At 46.8% G+C, this 16302-nt stretch overlaps 2 long non-coding RNA genes across 2 annotated transcripts; one reads left to right on the forward strand and one right to left on the reverse strand.

The window, feature by feature from the left end:
• Positions 1-29: 29 nt before the first annotated feature.
• Positions 30-4705, reverse strand: LOC122346147. The gene is made up of 3 exons (XR_006251101.1): positions 4591-4705; positions 585-664; positions 30-513 (listed from the first exon to the last, which is right to left on the reverse strand). It is a non-coding gene; the product is annotated as an uncharacterized LOC122346147 (long non-coding RNA).
• A 125-nt stretch (positions 4706-4830) lies between these two features.
• LOC122346166 lies at positions 4831-8702 on the forward strand. The gene is made up of 3 exons (XR_006251104.1): positions 4831-4986; positions 5078-5118; positions 8174-8702. It is a non-coding gene; the product is annotated as an uncharacterized LOC122346166 (long non-coding RNA).
• Positions 8703-16302: the final 7600 nt, after the last annotated feature.

Consider the following 16302-nt stretch of genomic DNA (forward strand, 5'->3'; position numbering starts at 1 on the left):
CATGTAGATTAAAGTATGAATATATGAAAATATATAAAAAGGTTTTTTTGAATTGTTATTAAAGAATTTATATATGAAGCATCTAAAAATAATATTATTTTAAATGAATAATCAATTTATTTACGGTCATGTGCAGTGCTGTGTGCTTTAATACATAATTTACAATTTTAAAATCAAGGCCTTTAATCAAAATAACTGACATGACAAAATCAGGAAGAATTTAGAAAGTAAAACTTAAATATTGCTTAATGGATAGTAATTTTTATTTGATAAGGTTTGTCTTCTCAAAACTCACACGTAACACATGTGCTGTGATGTTTTTTTATTTGCTTAGCTTAAGATTTATTCTCCACGTTGAATAAAGTGGAAAGAGAGCGGAGCGATTCTGGGCATGCTGCTTACCCATCATGCCTTGTGTTCTTTTCACGAGTGGAAAATATGCAGTGTTTCTGATGCACATTTTGTCTAGCCTGGGTGATTCTGGAAGTCACTGAGTAGAAAGGGAAACCGTTCCTGGCGACAAAAAAATGATTTAGTACTCTATGGCACACGAACAAACACTTACAGGAACTGATGGTCAATACCTGGTGACTCAGAACAAAACCTCATTGCCCACAAATGTCAGTTTGCTTAGTTTTTTCATCCAACTCTTTCTTTTTCACATCTGTGAAACACATCGGAAGATTTTTAGTGATCGTTTGAGAAGATCATGTAAGCTTGCTATCAGCAAAGCAAAAGAATCCACACCAAGTACTGAAAGACCAAGACATTCATAAACGCATGCATTTTTCATTTCACTAAAAGATTATGCTAAAATAATTTATGATAAAACGGTTGCATTAAATAATAATAGACTGCAAAAATAAAAGTTTTGCATTTGCAGATCAGTGTAGTGTACCGTATAATGTATAACATTACAGCATTTTACACCTTTATGATTTAATGCTGCGATGGACCAATCAAAATCAAGCATCCCAAAGAGCAGACTAAGTTTTTATTAAATATTTTTTCTATACAAGCGTGTTTATAGTAAATATTTTTTGCATTAAACTACATTATTGAAATACTTTATTAGTAATTAGTATATTACTGTCACATCTCTGGACTCTGTGTTTATGTTTTTGTTTCATGCCATGTGCTCCCTGTGCCCTACCTTCCCTCTGTGTTAATTATGTTATTGTCATCAGCTGTGTCTCGTCAATTACCCTGTGTATTTAAGTCCTGTGTTTTGAGTTCTGTTTGTCCGAGCGTCGAGGTCCTTACCTGATGTCTTTACGTGTGTTTATCCTGCCTGCCTGTTCTACCTGCCTGCCGTTTTGTATCTTTATTTTGCCTTTTGAGATTAAATCCATTTAAGTTTATTCTAAGCCTCGTGTCATCCGTCCCGCGAAAGCGCAACCGTGACAGAACGCTCGGACCCACAAAAAGTAAATAGCGGCGTATTTTCCCCCTTATTATTTTTTTTTTTTTTTGCCATGTTTGCCCAGTTTAAAGACCCAAACTTCCTCATCCGCCTGCTGGAGCAGGGGGATTGCTCTCTCGAGGACTACACCGAACTGTTCCTCGAACTGGCCAACGACTCCCGCTACCCGGACTGCTCTCTGCTCGAACTCTATTTCCGTGGACTTAACACCTCCAGCCAAGCGCAGCTGTCCGGAGCGGTCCTCGAGAGAGCCTCGCCGCATACGTCGAGTGGGTGCTGGTGTCGTGCAAATCAACAATGATGGTTGCGCCTGAGGACAACGACACCAACCCCACTCCAGATCCAGAGCCTAGCCCAGCCCTTCACCGCATGGTCGAGCCCCAGCCTGAGCCCACCGCTGACACGGGGGCGGAGTCGAGCGTGACCACGGACCCATCGTCACAGAGAGCGACAGAGCCGTGGGCGTAACAGGACCCGAGCCGATATCGTCAGACCAGGTGCGCGAACCAGCAACAGAGCTCCCCGCGGTGGAGACAGCCGTCTGTCAGGAGAGCGCGGAGTGGAGCTCCGCCCACTACACATCGGCTGAGGATGAGCTGATCATCCACCTGGGGCTGCTGGATCTGCAAAGGGAGCTGGATGATGTAGACTTGGACTTGGACTTAGACTGGGCACCTCCTGTATCCTGAGTTCCTGTTCCCGTTCAGCTACCCGTAAGCCTGGTTCCGCCCAGCCTTCCCGTAAGCCCGCTGGTTCCGCCCCAGCCTTCCCGTAAGCCCGCTGGTTCCGCCCAGCCTTCCCGTAAGCCCGCTGGTTCCGCCCAGCCTTCCCGTTAGCTCGCTGGTTCCGCCCAGCCGTCCCGTTAGCTCGCTGGTTCCGCCCAGCCGCCCCGTTAGCTCGCTGGTTCCGCCCAGCCGTCCTGTTCCAGTGCCCGGCGCCACGTGCGCTCTGTCCCGTTCCAGTGCCCGCGCCACGCGCGCGCTCTGTCTGTCGTTCCAGTGCCCGCGCCACGCGCGCTCTCCCGTTCAGTGCCCGCGCCACGCGGCGCTCTGTCCCGTTCAGTGCCCGCGCGCCACGCGCGCTCTGTCCCGTTCAGTGCCCGCGCCACGCGGCGCTCTGTCCCGTTCAGTGCCGCGCCACGTGCGCTCTGTCCCGTTCAGTGCCCGCGCGCCACGTGCGCTCTGTCCCGTTCAGTGCCCGCGCCACGTGCGCTCTGTCCGTTCCAGTGCCCGCGCCACGTGCGCTCTGTCCGTTCAGTGCCCGCGCGCCACGCGCGCGCTCTGTCCCGTTCAGTGCCCGCGCCGCGTGCGCTCTGTCCCGTTCAGTGCCCGCGCCCGTGCGCTCTGTCCCGTTCAGTGCCCGCGCCCGTGCGCTCCGTCCCGTTCCAGTGCCCGCGCCCGTGCGCTCCGTCCAGTGCCGCCTCAAGTTTTCCCACCCTCCCACCCATGCCACACCACGTCGATGGATCCCAGCAGCCCCTGCGCTCATCCTCAGCAAACCATCTGGAGCTCGCCACGGGTCTGCCGGTCTCCATCGCCATCGAGGTGGAGGATCCCTCGCCTCACCGTCCTGCCTCCGAGACCCAGACTCCTCCTCGACTCGTAGACCCGTCGGCTCCCCCTGGGCTCCTAGCTCCCTCCTCTCCACCGTGGTCCGTCAGTCCACCAGCTCCACCAGGCTCCATCGTCCCTCCGGCTCCGCCTTGGTCTGTCGTCGACCATCCGTCGCCTCGGGATTCCTCTCCTCCGGCTTCGCCTCGTCCCTCCATCCCACCGGCTCTGTCAGGCTCCTCCTTCCCTCCGGCTTCACCTCAGTCCTCAGTCGCTCTGGCTCCGCCGCGTCCTTCCCGTCCCCCGTCTCCGTGTCAGTCGCCGAAGCCTGCGGCGTCGCCTTGGACCTCCAGCGCCTCGACGTCACCCTGGCTCTTCGGCTCTCCGTCTCCACCTCGGTCTCCTCCTCCACCTGCTCCGCCGCCGTCGGTTGGCCCCATGGAGTCGATGGCTGCTCCTCCTCCATGGCTCCTCCCTCCGTCTGCTCCACCTTGGACCACCATAGCTGGGCTCTGGATCTCCTCCTGCTCCGGACTCCTCCTGTCTCCTTCCTGGCTCCTCCCTCCATCTACACCTCCTTGGACCCTTCTGCCTTCTGCCTGCCCCATCCTGGCGATCCGTCCTCCACCAGAACCTCCTCCCAAGACCCGGTATCCCCAAATCCTAGTCATCTTGGTTTTTGTTTGTTTTTGTTTGTTACCCTTTAGGTGCGAGGACGCACCTTCCGGGAGGGGGGGGTAATGTCACATCTCTGGACTCTGTGTTTATGTTTTTGTTTCATGCCATGTGCTCCCTGTGCCCTACCTTCCCTCTGTGTTAATTATGTTATTGTCATCAGCTGTGTCTCGTCAATTACCCTGTGTATTTAAGTCCTGTGTTTTGAGTTCTGTTTGTCCGAGCGTCGAGGTCCTTACCTGATGTCTTTACGTGTGTTTATCCTGCCTGCCTGTTCTACCTGCCTGCCGTTTTGTATCTTTATTTTGCCTTTTGAGATTAAATCCATTTAAGTTTATTCTAAGCCTCGTGTCATCCGTCCCGCGAAAGCGCAACCGTGACAATTACTAACTTAATATTTTATGTTTCTAATTATATATTTCAATATAATCTTCGTATATTCTACAGTTATTACAAACATCAGAGAAGATCATGTAGATTCCAGTGTGAATATAAAATATATTTAACTTTTACTTACTAATTAAACATATTTTAAAGCATAAAGCAATGCAAGTTTTCACTAAAAAGTATGCTCATATAAACTGCAAAATAAGCGCATTTCAATTTGTATTTAAAATGTAATGAAATATTTTGGCTTCACATTGTAACTGACCGATCAAAACGAAGCATGCAGCTGAGCAGCATAATGAAATGTTATTTCAATTTTAGTTAATTCGATATAGAAAAAGTCACCAATTAAAATCCCCGTTGGAAAATGAATCAGACACAAAGCAAGAAATCAGCGCTGCATTACAGTGAAGCTCAGAAGCCTGTGTGAAGTATTTTAACTTAAAGAGCAAACTCAAATCGGGTTTCCCTTGTGAAATATTACAATTTGTACAATGCTGTGCTTGTTAGCCGTCCAAATGCTTTTTCACAACGCTGTATACGCCGCATACTCACAAGCACTCCTCTGTATGAAGTCGTCTCACACCCCATATCCAGTTACAGTACAGCAGTGTTGCGAGGGACCCTCTGAATCAGAAGCAAACAAGCATTTACACAAACACCGCAGGCGTGGAGCAAAAGTACACTGACCATCTGACAAGTTCAAAAACCTCATGATTTAGAAGTGAACTGACATAACAGGCCGTGACTCAGAGACAGACGGGTGAGCTCACCAAGACGGAGATACGGCCTCGACATGTTTTTGCCTCCAGCTATTTTTTTCCTGTGCAAAACTGCTGTCTCATGTTTTTTTTTTATTTACATGCTAAGGGATCAACAGAGGATTAGATGTTTAAACAACACGTCAAGGAGAAAGCCATATAATTGCATAACAGAGTGGATCTGTATAGGGTAAGTTTAATATAAGGTCAGTTTTGATGGGTGCGTACTACATCTGCTCCATAACACTTTTGCTGAACTTTTCCCCTTAAAACTGATGCAGAACAGGACTTCACTGACAGGACCGCCTGACATTCTCCAAAGGTTTGCAAGCCCTCTACCTCTAGCAGTGCAACAAGACATTTGCCTTCTCTTTAATGCATACTGTAGATGTTGCAATAGACATCTTTAGTGATTCTGTGAATTTTAATACATCCTTTGCATCTTCTTAATCAAAAATTGAGATTTTAAAATCTGTAACGCTGCATGGTTAGAGGTATCCATAGATGTGGATGCAAAAAAAAAATTAAATAAAAAAAATTACTTAAAACGCCAATAAATATAGCATTTTAATAAAATAAACGGATAATAAATTAATTACAAATGACTGCGATTATAATTGGTTTAAATTAACCACAAATGCAGTATTATTAATGTTAATGATATCAAATATTTATTGCAATTTTATTCAGTAATATTACATTAATAATATTTCCAATGGCATTCAAATAGTTTCTAATCAGTTACTAATATATTATTAAATTACATATTATAATATAAATTAGATTTATTATTATTAGATTAATTACATTGATAATAATATATATAATTGTAAGTCACTGTGAAGTAATTAGTCCGCCCCAGGCCACTGCTCTAGAGGGTCATATGAGCTGTCAAAAATATGCATATATTGGTTTTCTTCTAAAAAAAATAAGTTAATGTTGGCATGCCACGATTCAAAATTTATGCTGACAAACCTTTGTATTTGATGTTGGAGCAGTTATTACAGATAATTAAAGTATTAAATATTGTTCCAGTAACACCAGTTCCAGTATTTCTCTTTCTAACAGCGATGTTAGTGCGCAGGTACAGATATATACCAGATCACTTTGTTGATAAATGACCTGACATTCTCTAAGTCTCCCAGACAGCCCACAAGCTTCACCTGACCTCAAATTACTCTTTTACCTTGCCTGAGATAAACAGATTTTAACTGATATTTCTGCGTCTTAATCGACCGTGAACTGACCATCCCACGCTGACCATTATTCGAAATTATTCACTGCTTTGAGCATTATCAACTCACTGTTTAAATAGCTAAAGCATTCTCAAATGATATACAGATGGCATGCTGCAGATAACAGAGTCTGAAAAATGCTCATTAAATTTCATAACGGCTTTGGCCTATAAAAGTTCCTTGATTAATATCCCCTCCCAAACACCAGGAGTCCAACACTAAAGCCCCAGTATCTGCGTCATCGCCTCCTTTTGGCAGCACTATGTTCAACTTACTGTAAGAGTCAAAGAATCGTTGATAATTATAAAGCAATTCGGCACTTTAGGATGATTTCTGAAAGATCATGTGACACTGACAACTGGAGTAACGATTACATAGATAAATGTATCACAATAGAAAACAGTTATTCTAAGCTGTAATAATATTTCACATTAGTAAAAGAAATCTTATAGACTCAACTTTTGAATGGCAGTTTACATGTCAATCAGATTATCACTTCTTGTTTAGGTTTAAGTTGGTCATTCTTGGTTAGAAAAAATGGACCAGACATTATGCTGATGGCAAGCAGCAAGACAAGCAAGCAGTTATCACAATTATACTTTATTTGGGAAATGTTTAATTGATATGATGAGATAATGCCTTTTTTAACAAATTGCTTATATGCATCTTATATGCATTTTCATTGAATGTAATGGCAGATGCTCCAGGACTGAAATGTTAGGTCAGCCTGAATTTCAATCCCGATCCGTATTTGTGAAGTTTGATCTAGTCCTTCTCCCACGTGTGTCTAGGAGGTGGAGTGCTTTTACACGGTTTTGCAGGAAAAGACAGATTCACTCACCTGGCCAGTCAGAATGCATGCATGCATTTTTTCCCCACCGAATCACTGGCTTTTGTTTCATAATAAAAGTGATTTAAAACTCTTTCTTTTAAACATAAGAGATATGTTTCCATTTAGTCTCTAGATAGATTGGGCTAAATCATTTCTAAAATGCCAGATGTTACTAATTAATACATAAAGAAGCAAAACGTCTTCCATATGTCTAAAATACACTATTCTCACAGGTCTTTTGTTTACATTACCTTTGCACAATATATTATAGTAGTCTCTTTTATCCATGTCTGACTAAACTGTCTTTTTGTTTTTAAATAATAAGGAACTTTTTAACACTCAGAAGATCATTACAGATATAACTTTTCAAGCAAACCATCATAAATATTTGTCTCAGTTCTTTATTAAAGTAGACAGAAAAATAAATTCTCTAGTACATAGCATTACTATGGTGTTTCTAAGACGGTTGAGAAGTGGACTTATTATTTTACCAATTTTTGTGAAACTTTATGACATTGCGTGATAGGAGTGAATGATTTTCTGGTTGCAGTGATAAAATGAACTGAAACGAGGCAATACAAATCCAAAATGCAGTTTATTAAAAACATAAACAAAGAATAGACAATATATATCTACCATAGATACAATACATCAGAAAACAGAAAGGAAACACAAGAGACGTTCAACACATCAAAATAAAGCATTAAACCGAGACTGTCAGTTGTTGAAGTCCTAAGATTGCCAAGAGTGGAGTTAAAATCATGGTTAACCACCAGATCCTCCTGTCAACCCTATTAGCAAAGGGTATCTCAGAAACAGCAATTCAGGGGTTTTAGTCTTACCTCTCAGAGAGGTCCTTCAAGATATCTTGGAGAGGTGATGTGTCCAAGTCGCCAACATCTAACTGGGGTGCCTCAGGGCTCAGTGCTTGGACCACTTCTCTTGTCTATTCTGTCATTCAGAAACATGGCTTTTCATATTACTGTTATGCTGATGACACTCAACTCCACCTTTACTTCATCCTGATGATCCGACAATTGCTGCTCGCATCTCAGCTTGTCTATTACTTGCTGGATGATGGAGTCCTTAGCCATCTTCCAGAATCACCTAAAAACACATCTCTTTCATCTTTATTTGATCCTTTACTCTAGCGCTTTCTGTTTAAATTCTCTATTTGTAGTTAAACCATGGTTAATTTTTGCAATGGGATGGCTGCTGAAAATGGCTTGATGAATTCCTTCCGTCACTTATTCTTTCTCTCTTCCTCAATCATCACCTTCATGTGAAATGTACTTCACATTCACACACAGAATTCCGGTTTCTGCATACTAATCTCGCAGAACGTCACTTCACCTCGTCCAGCTCATGTTCGGCTGATGGAGCTTTGACAACGTGCTGGATTCCACATAAACATGATGGTCCACTGATCCAGTTCCTGTTTGCTGGGACACTCTATAGTGAACGGTCAGTGGCGGCGAGACTACCTTATCCTCAGGGAAACTCAGTGACTCAGCGCTGCTGCTCAGGTGGATGTGAGTGTGTGTTTGTTGACCGTGTGTGAACGGTAATGGTTGTTCAATCACTCAGCAGCGTCTCTGACGTGTCTTCAGAGTTTGCTTGTGTCTGCGGACTGTTGGTTCATTGATGTGTCTTGTTTTTTGTGTTCCCATGATGTCTGGTATAAATAATGAAGCCTTTCATAGGGTTTTTTATACTAAAGCAGTACCACAGTATTATTCCAGTGCACTATTTAAATGTATTTGGTAGCACTATGCATAAGATCAGCTGCTAAATAAATAAATGTAAAAGTAATCCAGTACCATGACATTTCAATCTGATTCCATCACTACATTACGGCATCACCTCAGCAAGTTTTCACAAAGGGACAATCAACCCAAACCTCAATGTGTTTTGGTGACATGATCCTGTCTAAATTATGTGTATTATAGAAATAAATGTCCCGTAAATTAAAAACATAAGAGAATAGATTATAATGGCAGTTTTACAATTAAATATGGAAAACCATTTATTAGAAGTAGTTTATTTCCATGCGATATGCCAAATAACCTGAAGAGTTGCTTAGATGTTCCTGTCTAGACTGTGGGCCGGGGGTCTGCTAGTCACACAGCGCCAGACTATCTGCATGAAGTCTATTCACATTTGTAGCATATTCTTCACCACCAAGACTGTTTAACCAACATGTAAAAGTGACCTACTACTACTGACCTATTTTTTTCTTTCCAATGTCAGTCCGTTTTTTTTTAAGAAATTTAATAACTGAAGAAAATAAAGCACAAAGACAGTTGAAAATACTTGGAAATAGACAAAAAATATCTTATAGACATTCCGCCGATGCAATAATAATGCTAAATGTTTATATAATAAAGACACAAATCACAAAATTACCATGCACACTGATATAGCTGGAACTCAAGTGCAAAAAGTTTCCATTGTAAGGTGCTTGTAAGACTTCAGATTTCAGCCAGCACACCTTAGTGAAGTCTAAACAGTGCCTGGAAACTGGCAGTGCAGGGCAGGATTTGATCCCACACACACACACACACACACACACACACACTACAGGTGCAGGGTAGGGGAACTAGTGAAACAGCTGCCTCTACAAGACCCAAGAGGTGCTGTTTGCTAAGGTGTCTGACTGGTTTCTTTTTCTATCTCATGTGTCCACTAAAATGTCTGAATGACACTATGGTTCAACAGCAGTTTTGTTCTCAACTGAACCCAAAGTAGTGAAATACTTTTTATATTTGCACAGAAATGAAATATCTTAACCACGCATCTTAGCAAAATGCTACTTGAGATGTAACCAACAGAAGAGGTAATCTAATTGCAAATAATGAAACGCCACTGACCATGACGCATGAACTAAACTAAACATAAACGTAATCTGTATGCAGATTCATTTGTCTTTATAATATACTCTAGGCATACGTCATTATGGCAAGGTACATTAGCTTAACATCCTTTAAACAATATTTGTGTCAAATCTTGTAGTTTATGAGGTAGATTACTAGGTGACAACATGAATTATCAAAATTCATGAGACAAGCAAACTCAATTTTAAGTTTGTAACGTTTTGGTAATAATTTTATACAGGGTGTTTGATCTATGCTTTTCATGGTTATACAAAATTTTAGACATTTTTTTATTATACGTTTGGTATTGTTGGGTTGCAAAACATGTTCAGAACCACTGGCTGACAAAAACATTAATTAAAACACAATAAAGAATATTTACTGGAAGTAGTAAGTAATTCGGGTACTTTTTGCCTACTATACTATATGGTAGAGAAGAATGAGATTTCAGATGCAGCCCTCGTGACCACTTGATGGAAAATCATTGCAATGGTGAGTCAGCACGCACTGATAATTAACGCGGCTGGCTTCTCGTTTCCTAATCACGCAATTATCCAACCAGAGCAAGAGAAGCCTACTATAAATTCGCTGAAGCTTCTTACCTCGATATCTCGTTTTCGAGCATGGTATCCAGCATGTCCGAACAAGACCAATTAGAAACCTACGAAATCGAGGACACCGAGCCCTCCACGTCGCTGAAAAATAACGCCCGCCCGGAACTTAGCGCGCGGTCGCCCAGAGGCAGAAAACTAACGCGGTGACTATCCTTTCGCCAACGCGATTAAGATCACGTTCGCCTCCACCTGCCAGACGTCCTCAATCCCCAGCTTCTCCCTACCGTGCAGCCTTTTCTTCCGCTCCATCCGCAACAAAATGGACAATTCCGACTTTGCGTCAAGCACTGCAAACGCGAACATTCCGTCTCCCGCCGCGCTAACAAAGCCGAGCTTCTCTCGCTGTACTCGACTTATCAAACAGGCAGCGCGCCAAACATTTCTCTCAGCCAAAGAAAGGAAACAACTAGAAGCCGTAATTCTCCCAGGGAAGACCGAGAAGTCAGCATCTGCACCGTATTAAGCCTCCGCCCACCAGGAGGCGGCAGAAGGCTCCCAGCTACTGCTAGCAAAGCCCAGGACCCAAACACCAGCAGCTCTTCCTCCAGTTTCCAGCAAACAACCCACGCCAGCAAGCACCACGGCTCCAGCCCCACAAGCCATCAGCCTAGCCTGTACCCACTCTGTTCATTGGAAGTTGAACCCACACCAACAGTACTCTGCCCAATCTCCCGACCATGCCTGGCAACCAGCCCCCAATCCACTGTCCGTTGTTACCAGCCTCAAGTTTCTCCTATTCCTCCAGGACCCTAACTCGTCCATTTCTGTTCCCACAGCCCAGCCAGCCATAGGTGCCAGCACAGGCACACAGATGCCTCCACTGACTGATTTACCACCTCCTATTCCTCCTCCCCTCCCCTATTTTTCTGCTACCAGTCTGAACCCAGGTTCAAGACCCCCACCATCTTCACACACCTATTCTTCTTTACCTCCTATCTTTTCCCTCTTTTCCCTAGATCCCCTGCCATATTTGACTCAACCCACCCCACAAGTAGCTCTCCATGAGTTACCCCGCCAACTCTCCCATCGCCCAATTTAATGACCCACCCCGTCCCCAATTCCATCAAAGCACAGATCCTTGCAGAAATCCAGGATGCTGGCACCAGAAGCGGAATATGCAGCAGGTGCTTCTCTTTTCACAACTAATATCCCAGCGAACCATCCTTTAGGTCCCTGAAGCCTCCTCGACTCAATCCTACAAGCCAGTTTCACAGAACCCTGCAATCTTACCTGACCGCTTGGAAATGCTTTAAATCTTTCCAGGCATGTATAACCTCCAATTCCCTGATTTTCCCTGCTATCCATCACTTCTTTCATCTCCTTTCTTAACACCTCAAAAAAGTTCTATTAAGGGCTACTTGAGTGGTATCCAGTTTTCCATAAACTCATCCACGGCATCGCCTCACCTCAAATAACCAATGCTCAGACTTCACTTTTAATTTGCAAGGCATCCCTCGATCCGACTCAAGGATGCCCATCACTTGAAATCTCTCAAAATGCATATCCACCCTCCCGCAGAGGCTACTCTTCTATCCATACTGCTCGCACTCTCGATGCAATGTTCATTCTGGCCTTTTCGGTTTCCTCAGATGTTCAGAATTTACAGTCAATCGACCCAAATATTCACCCCACTATTTCCGACCTATCTATCGCCTAAAGACCAGAAACCGTATCCTTTTCATCAAACAAAGTAAAACGGACCAGACCAAAAATGGGCATTTCATATATATTTTTAACCTCCAAACTCCTACTTTTCCCCTTCAAACATAGCTTTCCTCCAATGAAATCCCAAACTAAAACTCCACTCGACCCTCTGTTCACAGATGATTCCAACCAGTATCTCGATTCTGGTTCCAAAAGCACCTCAAATCAGTCCTATCTTACTCCGGAATCCCATCAAAAATTTTCCACACATTCCTTCAGAATAGGGCAGCCACCACTGCAGCAGAGAAAGGTCTCTCCCAACAGCAAATCCAAACCCTCGGCCGCTGGTCTTTCTCTGTTCAGTCACTCATCAAAAAAAAGCCCTCCAGACCCTAACCAGTCCCAACAGAACTCCCAAACCTACCACCCCCGCAGAAATCACCCCAGGCACGTCATCACTCCTTCTACACGGCCAGCTCTGCGCACACGACCAAATACAAAATCCACCACAGCGGCCACACAAGCAGGAACATCGCACCCACCGCCCTGGGCGGCTCCGCTATAAACAGCCATATTCAAAATCTGCCACCACAGTGGACATACCAAGCAGGAACATTGCACCCACCGCCCTGGTCAGCTCCGCTATAGGCGTTCGTATACAAAATCTGCCACAGGAGTGGCAATGCCAAGCAGGAGCATCGCATCCACCGCCGTGGACGCTTTCATCAAAATTCGCCACTGCAGTAGCCAGCTCAAGCAGGAGCATCGCACCCACCGCCATGGACCACTCCCGCTATAGACGTTGTATACAAAATCTGCCACAGGAGTGGCAATGCCAAGCAGAACATCGCATCCACCGCCGTGGACGGCTCCGCAGCAAACAACCATATACAAAATTCGCCACTGCAGTGGCCAGCTCAAGCAGAAGCATCGCACCCACCGCCATGGACCACTGTGAGCGACCCTATACAAACCTGCCACCGCGGTAGCCAGCACAAGCAGGAGCACTGCACCACCGCCGTGGACCGCTCCGCCGTAGATGCTAATACACTCCACCGCCTTAACAGCGGACCACTCTAGCTAGAGTACTGCACCCACCGCCATGGACCGCTCCCGCTGTTCACGACAGTATACAAAACCTGCCACCGCAGTAGCCAACACAGGCTGGAGCATTGCACCCACCGTCGTGGATCGCTCCCGCTGTAGATCATGGTATACAAACCTGCCACGCAGTGGCCAACACAGGCAGGAGCATTGCACCACACCGCTGTGGACGCTCCTGTACAATAGCACACAAAACCTGCCACCACAGTGGCCAACACAGGCAGGAGCATTGCACCCACCGCCGTGGACCGCTCCGCTGTAGATGACGGTATACAAAACCTGCCACCACAGTGGCCAACACAGGCAGGAGCATTGCACCCACCGCCGTGGATCGCTCCGCCCGTAGATGACGGCATACAAAACCCGCCACGCGATGTGGCCAACACAGGCAGGACATTGCACCCACCGCTGTGGACCGCTCCCGCCGTAGATGATGGTATACAAACACGCCACCGCGGTGGCCAACACAGGCAGGAGCATTGCACCCACCGCTGTGGACCCGCTCCCGCCGTAGATGACGGTATACAAACTTGCCACGCAGTGGCCAGCGCAGGCAGGAGCATTGCACCCACGCCGTGGTCCACTCCGCCAGAGACGCACACTTGCACCCACTGCTTCTAGCAGCAGACCGCAAAGCGGGCTCTGCACCCGCGCCGTGGGCAGCTCCGCCAGAGGCGGTCATTCACACAAGCTGCTATTACAGTGGATCCAGCGAGCCCTGCACCCACGCCGTAAAGAACAAACTGCTTCTAGCAGCAGAGATAAAAGTCGGAGCTTTTTGGACAGCTCCGCCAGCGGCGGTCGTTCACACATGCTGCATTACAGTGGACTGTAAGCCGGAGCTCTACCGCCGTGGACCGCTCCGCTAGAGCGCACACTCGCACCCACTGCTTTTAGCAGCAGACCATAAAAGCCGAGACTTTGCACCCACCGCCGTGGACAGCTCCGCCAGCGGCGGTCGTTCACACATGCTGTTATTACAGTGGACTGCTCTCAGCGGAGTACTGCACCCACCGCCGTGGACCACTCCCGCTAGAGGCGCTCACACGCACCCACTGCCTTCAGCAGCAGACTGCAAGCAGGAGCATTGCACCCACCGCCGTGGACGCTCCGCTGTCATGACAACATACAAACCCGCCACCGCTGTGGCCAGCACGAGCAGGAGCATTGCACCCACCGCCGTGGACGCTCCCGCCGTATCGACAATATACAAACCCCGCCACCGCAGTGGCCAACACAGGTAGGAACATTGCACCCACCGCCCGTGGACCTCTCGCTGTACACGCGACAATATACAAACCGCCACCGCGGTGGCCAACACAGGCAGGAGCATTGCACCCACCGCTGTGGACGCTTCACTGTAAATGACATTATACAAAACCTGCCACCGCAGTGGCCAACACAGGCAGCAGAACATTGCACCCACCGCCGTGGACGCTCCCGCAGATGATTGTATACAAAACCGCCACGTGGCCAACACAGGCAGGAGCATTGCACCCCACCGCCGTGGACCGCTCCGCCGTAGATGATGGTATACAAAACTAGCCACCGCAGTGGCCAACACAGGCAGGAGCATTGCACCCACGCGCCGTGGACCGCTCCGCCAAGCGCGCACACTCGCACCCACTGCTTCTAGCAGCAGACCGCAAAAAGCCGGAGCTTTGCACCCACCGCCGTGGACAGCTCCGCCAGCGGCGGTCGTTCACACATGCTGCTATTACAGTGGACTGCAGCCGAGCATTTAGAGACGCTCACTCGCACCCACTGCTTCTAGCAGCAGACCGCAAAAAGTCGGAGCTTTGCACCCACCCGCCGTGGACAGCTCCGCCAGCGACGTGATCGTTCACATGCTGCTATTACTGGACGCTCTAAGCAGCATTGCACCCACCGCCGTGGACCAGAGAGGCGCTCACATTCGCACCACTGCTTTGGCAGCAGACCGCAAAGCCGGAGCTCTGCACCCACCGCGTGGACAGCTCCGCCAGAGACGGTCGTTCACACATGCTGCCATTACAGTGGACCGCTCTAAGCCGAGCACTGCACCCACCGCCGTGGAGCAAAACGCTCACATGCACCCACTGCTTTTAGCAGCAGACCGCAAAGCGGAGCTCTGCACCACCGCGTGGACAGCTCCCGCCAGAGACGGTCGTTCACATATGCTGCTGTTACAGTGGACCGCTTCGAAGCGGAGCCCTGCACCCACCGCCGTGGACCGCTCCTGTGAAACGCTCACTCGCACCCACTGCCTTTAGCAGCAGACCACAAAAGCGGAGCTTTGCACCCACACGCCGTGGACAGCTCCGCCGGAGACGGTCGTTCACACATGCTGCTAATACAGTGGACCGCTCTTTTACTGCACCCACCGCCGTGGACCACTCCCGCCAGAGACGCTCACAACATTTTCATGCCCACTCTCCTACACCTACATAATATCATCCTAATACCATTCCAATTTCAACTAACATATCCATGCTCTTCCTCCTTTCTAGCTAAGCCAGTAGCTTTCGAGAGAGCCACTTACACGTGTTTTCGGCTGCTGTCTTAATTGGCTTTTTGGGGCACTCAGGGATCGGGTCGGACACGAGTCCTGTCCGCTTTCACGGACAAGAGGAAAAACTCTGGACTCGGTAGTCCACCTAGTTCCGAGCCCTCTCCTGACAGCTCGCCAAACAGCTTTACTTTTTACCGTTACTATGATTAATTATACGTAAAGTGCGAACTCGTGAAATGATGTTTAGCTATAAACAAATTTGCACGCAGATAATTAATGCCGCGGCTGGCTTCTCGTTTCCTAATCACGCAATTATCCAACCAGAGCAAGAGAAGCCTACTATAAATTCGCACAAGCTTCTTACCTCGATATCTCGTTTCCGAGCATCCCTCCACCACCCCAATCTCCATTCCTCCTAGTTCTACTATCCCTCTCGGGGGCACTCAGGGATCGGGTCGGACACGAGTCCTGTCCGCTTTCACGGACAAGAGGAAAAACTCTGGAAGTCCACCTAGTTCGAGCCAGCCTCTCCTGACAGCTCGCCAAACACGCTTACTTTTTACCGTTACTATGATTAATTGCTACGTAAGTGCGAACTCGTGAAATAAAGATAGTGAAGGAAGAAAAAAACATTACAAATGGCATTTTGTTTCTGATGCAATGACTTTTCGTACGTGAAGTTCATGTGTCCGCATTCTTTTTCGGGGCCACTG

This window comes from Puntigrus tetrazona, chromosome 1 (assembly GCF_018831695.1).
Source record: "Puntigrus tetrazona isolate hp1 chromosome 1, ASM1883169v1, whole genome shotgun sequence".
Classification (NCBI taxonomy): Eukaryota; Metazoa; Chordata; class Actinopteri; order Cypriniformes; family Cyprinidae; genus Puntigrus; species Puntigrus tetrazona.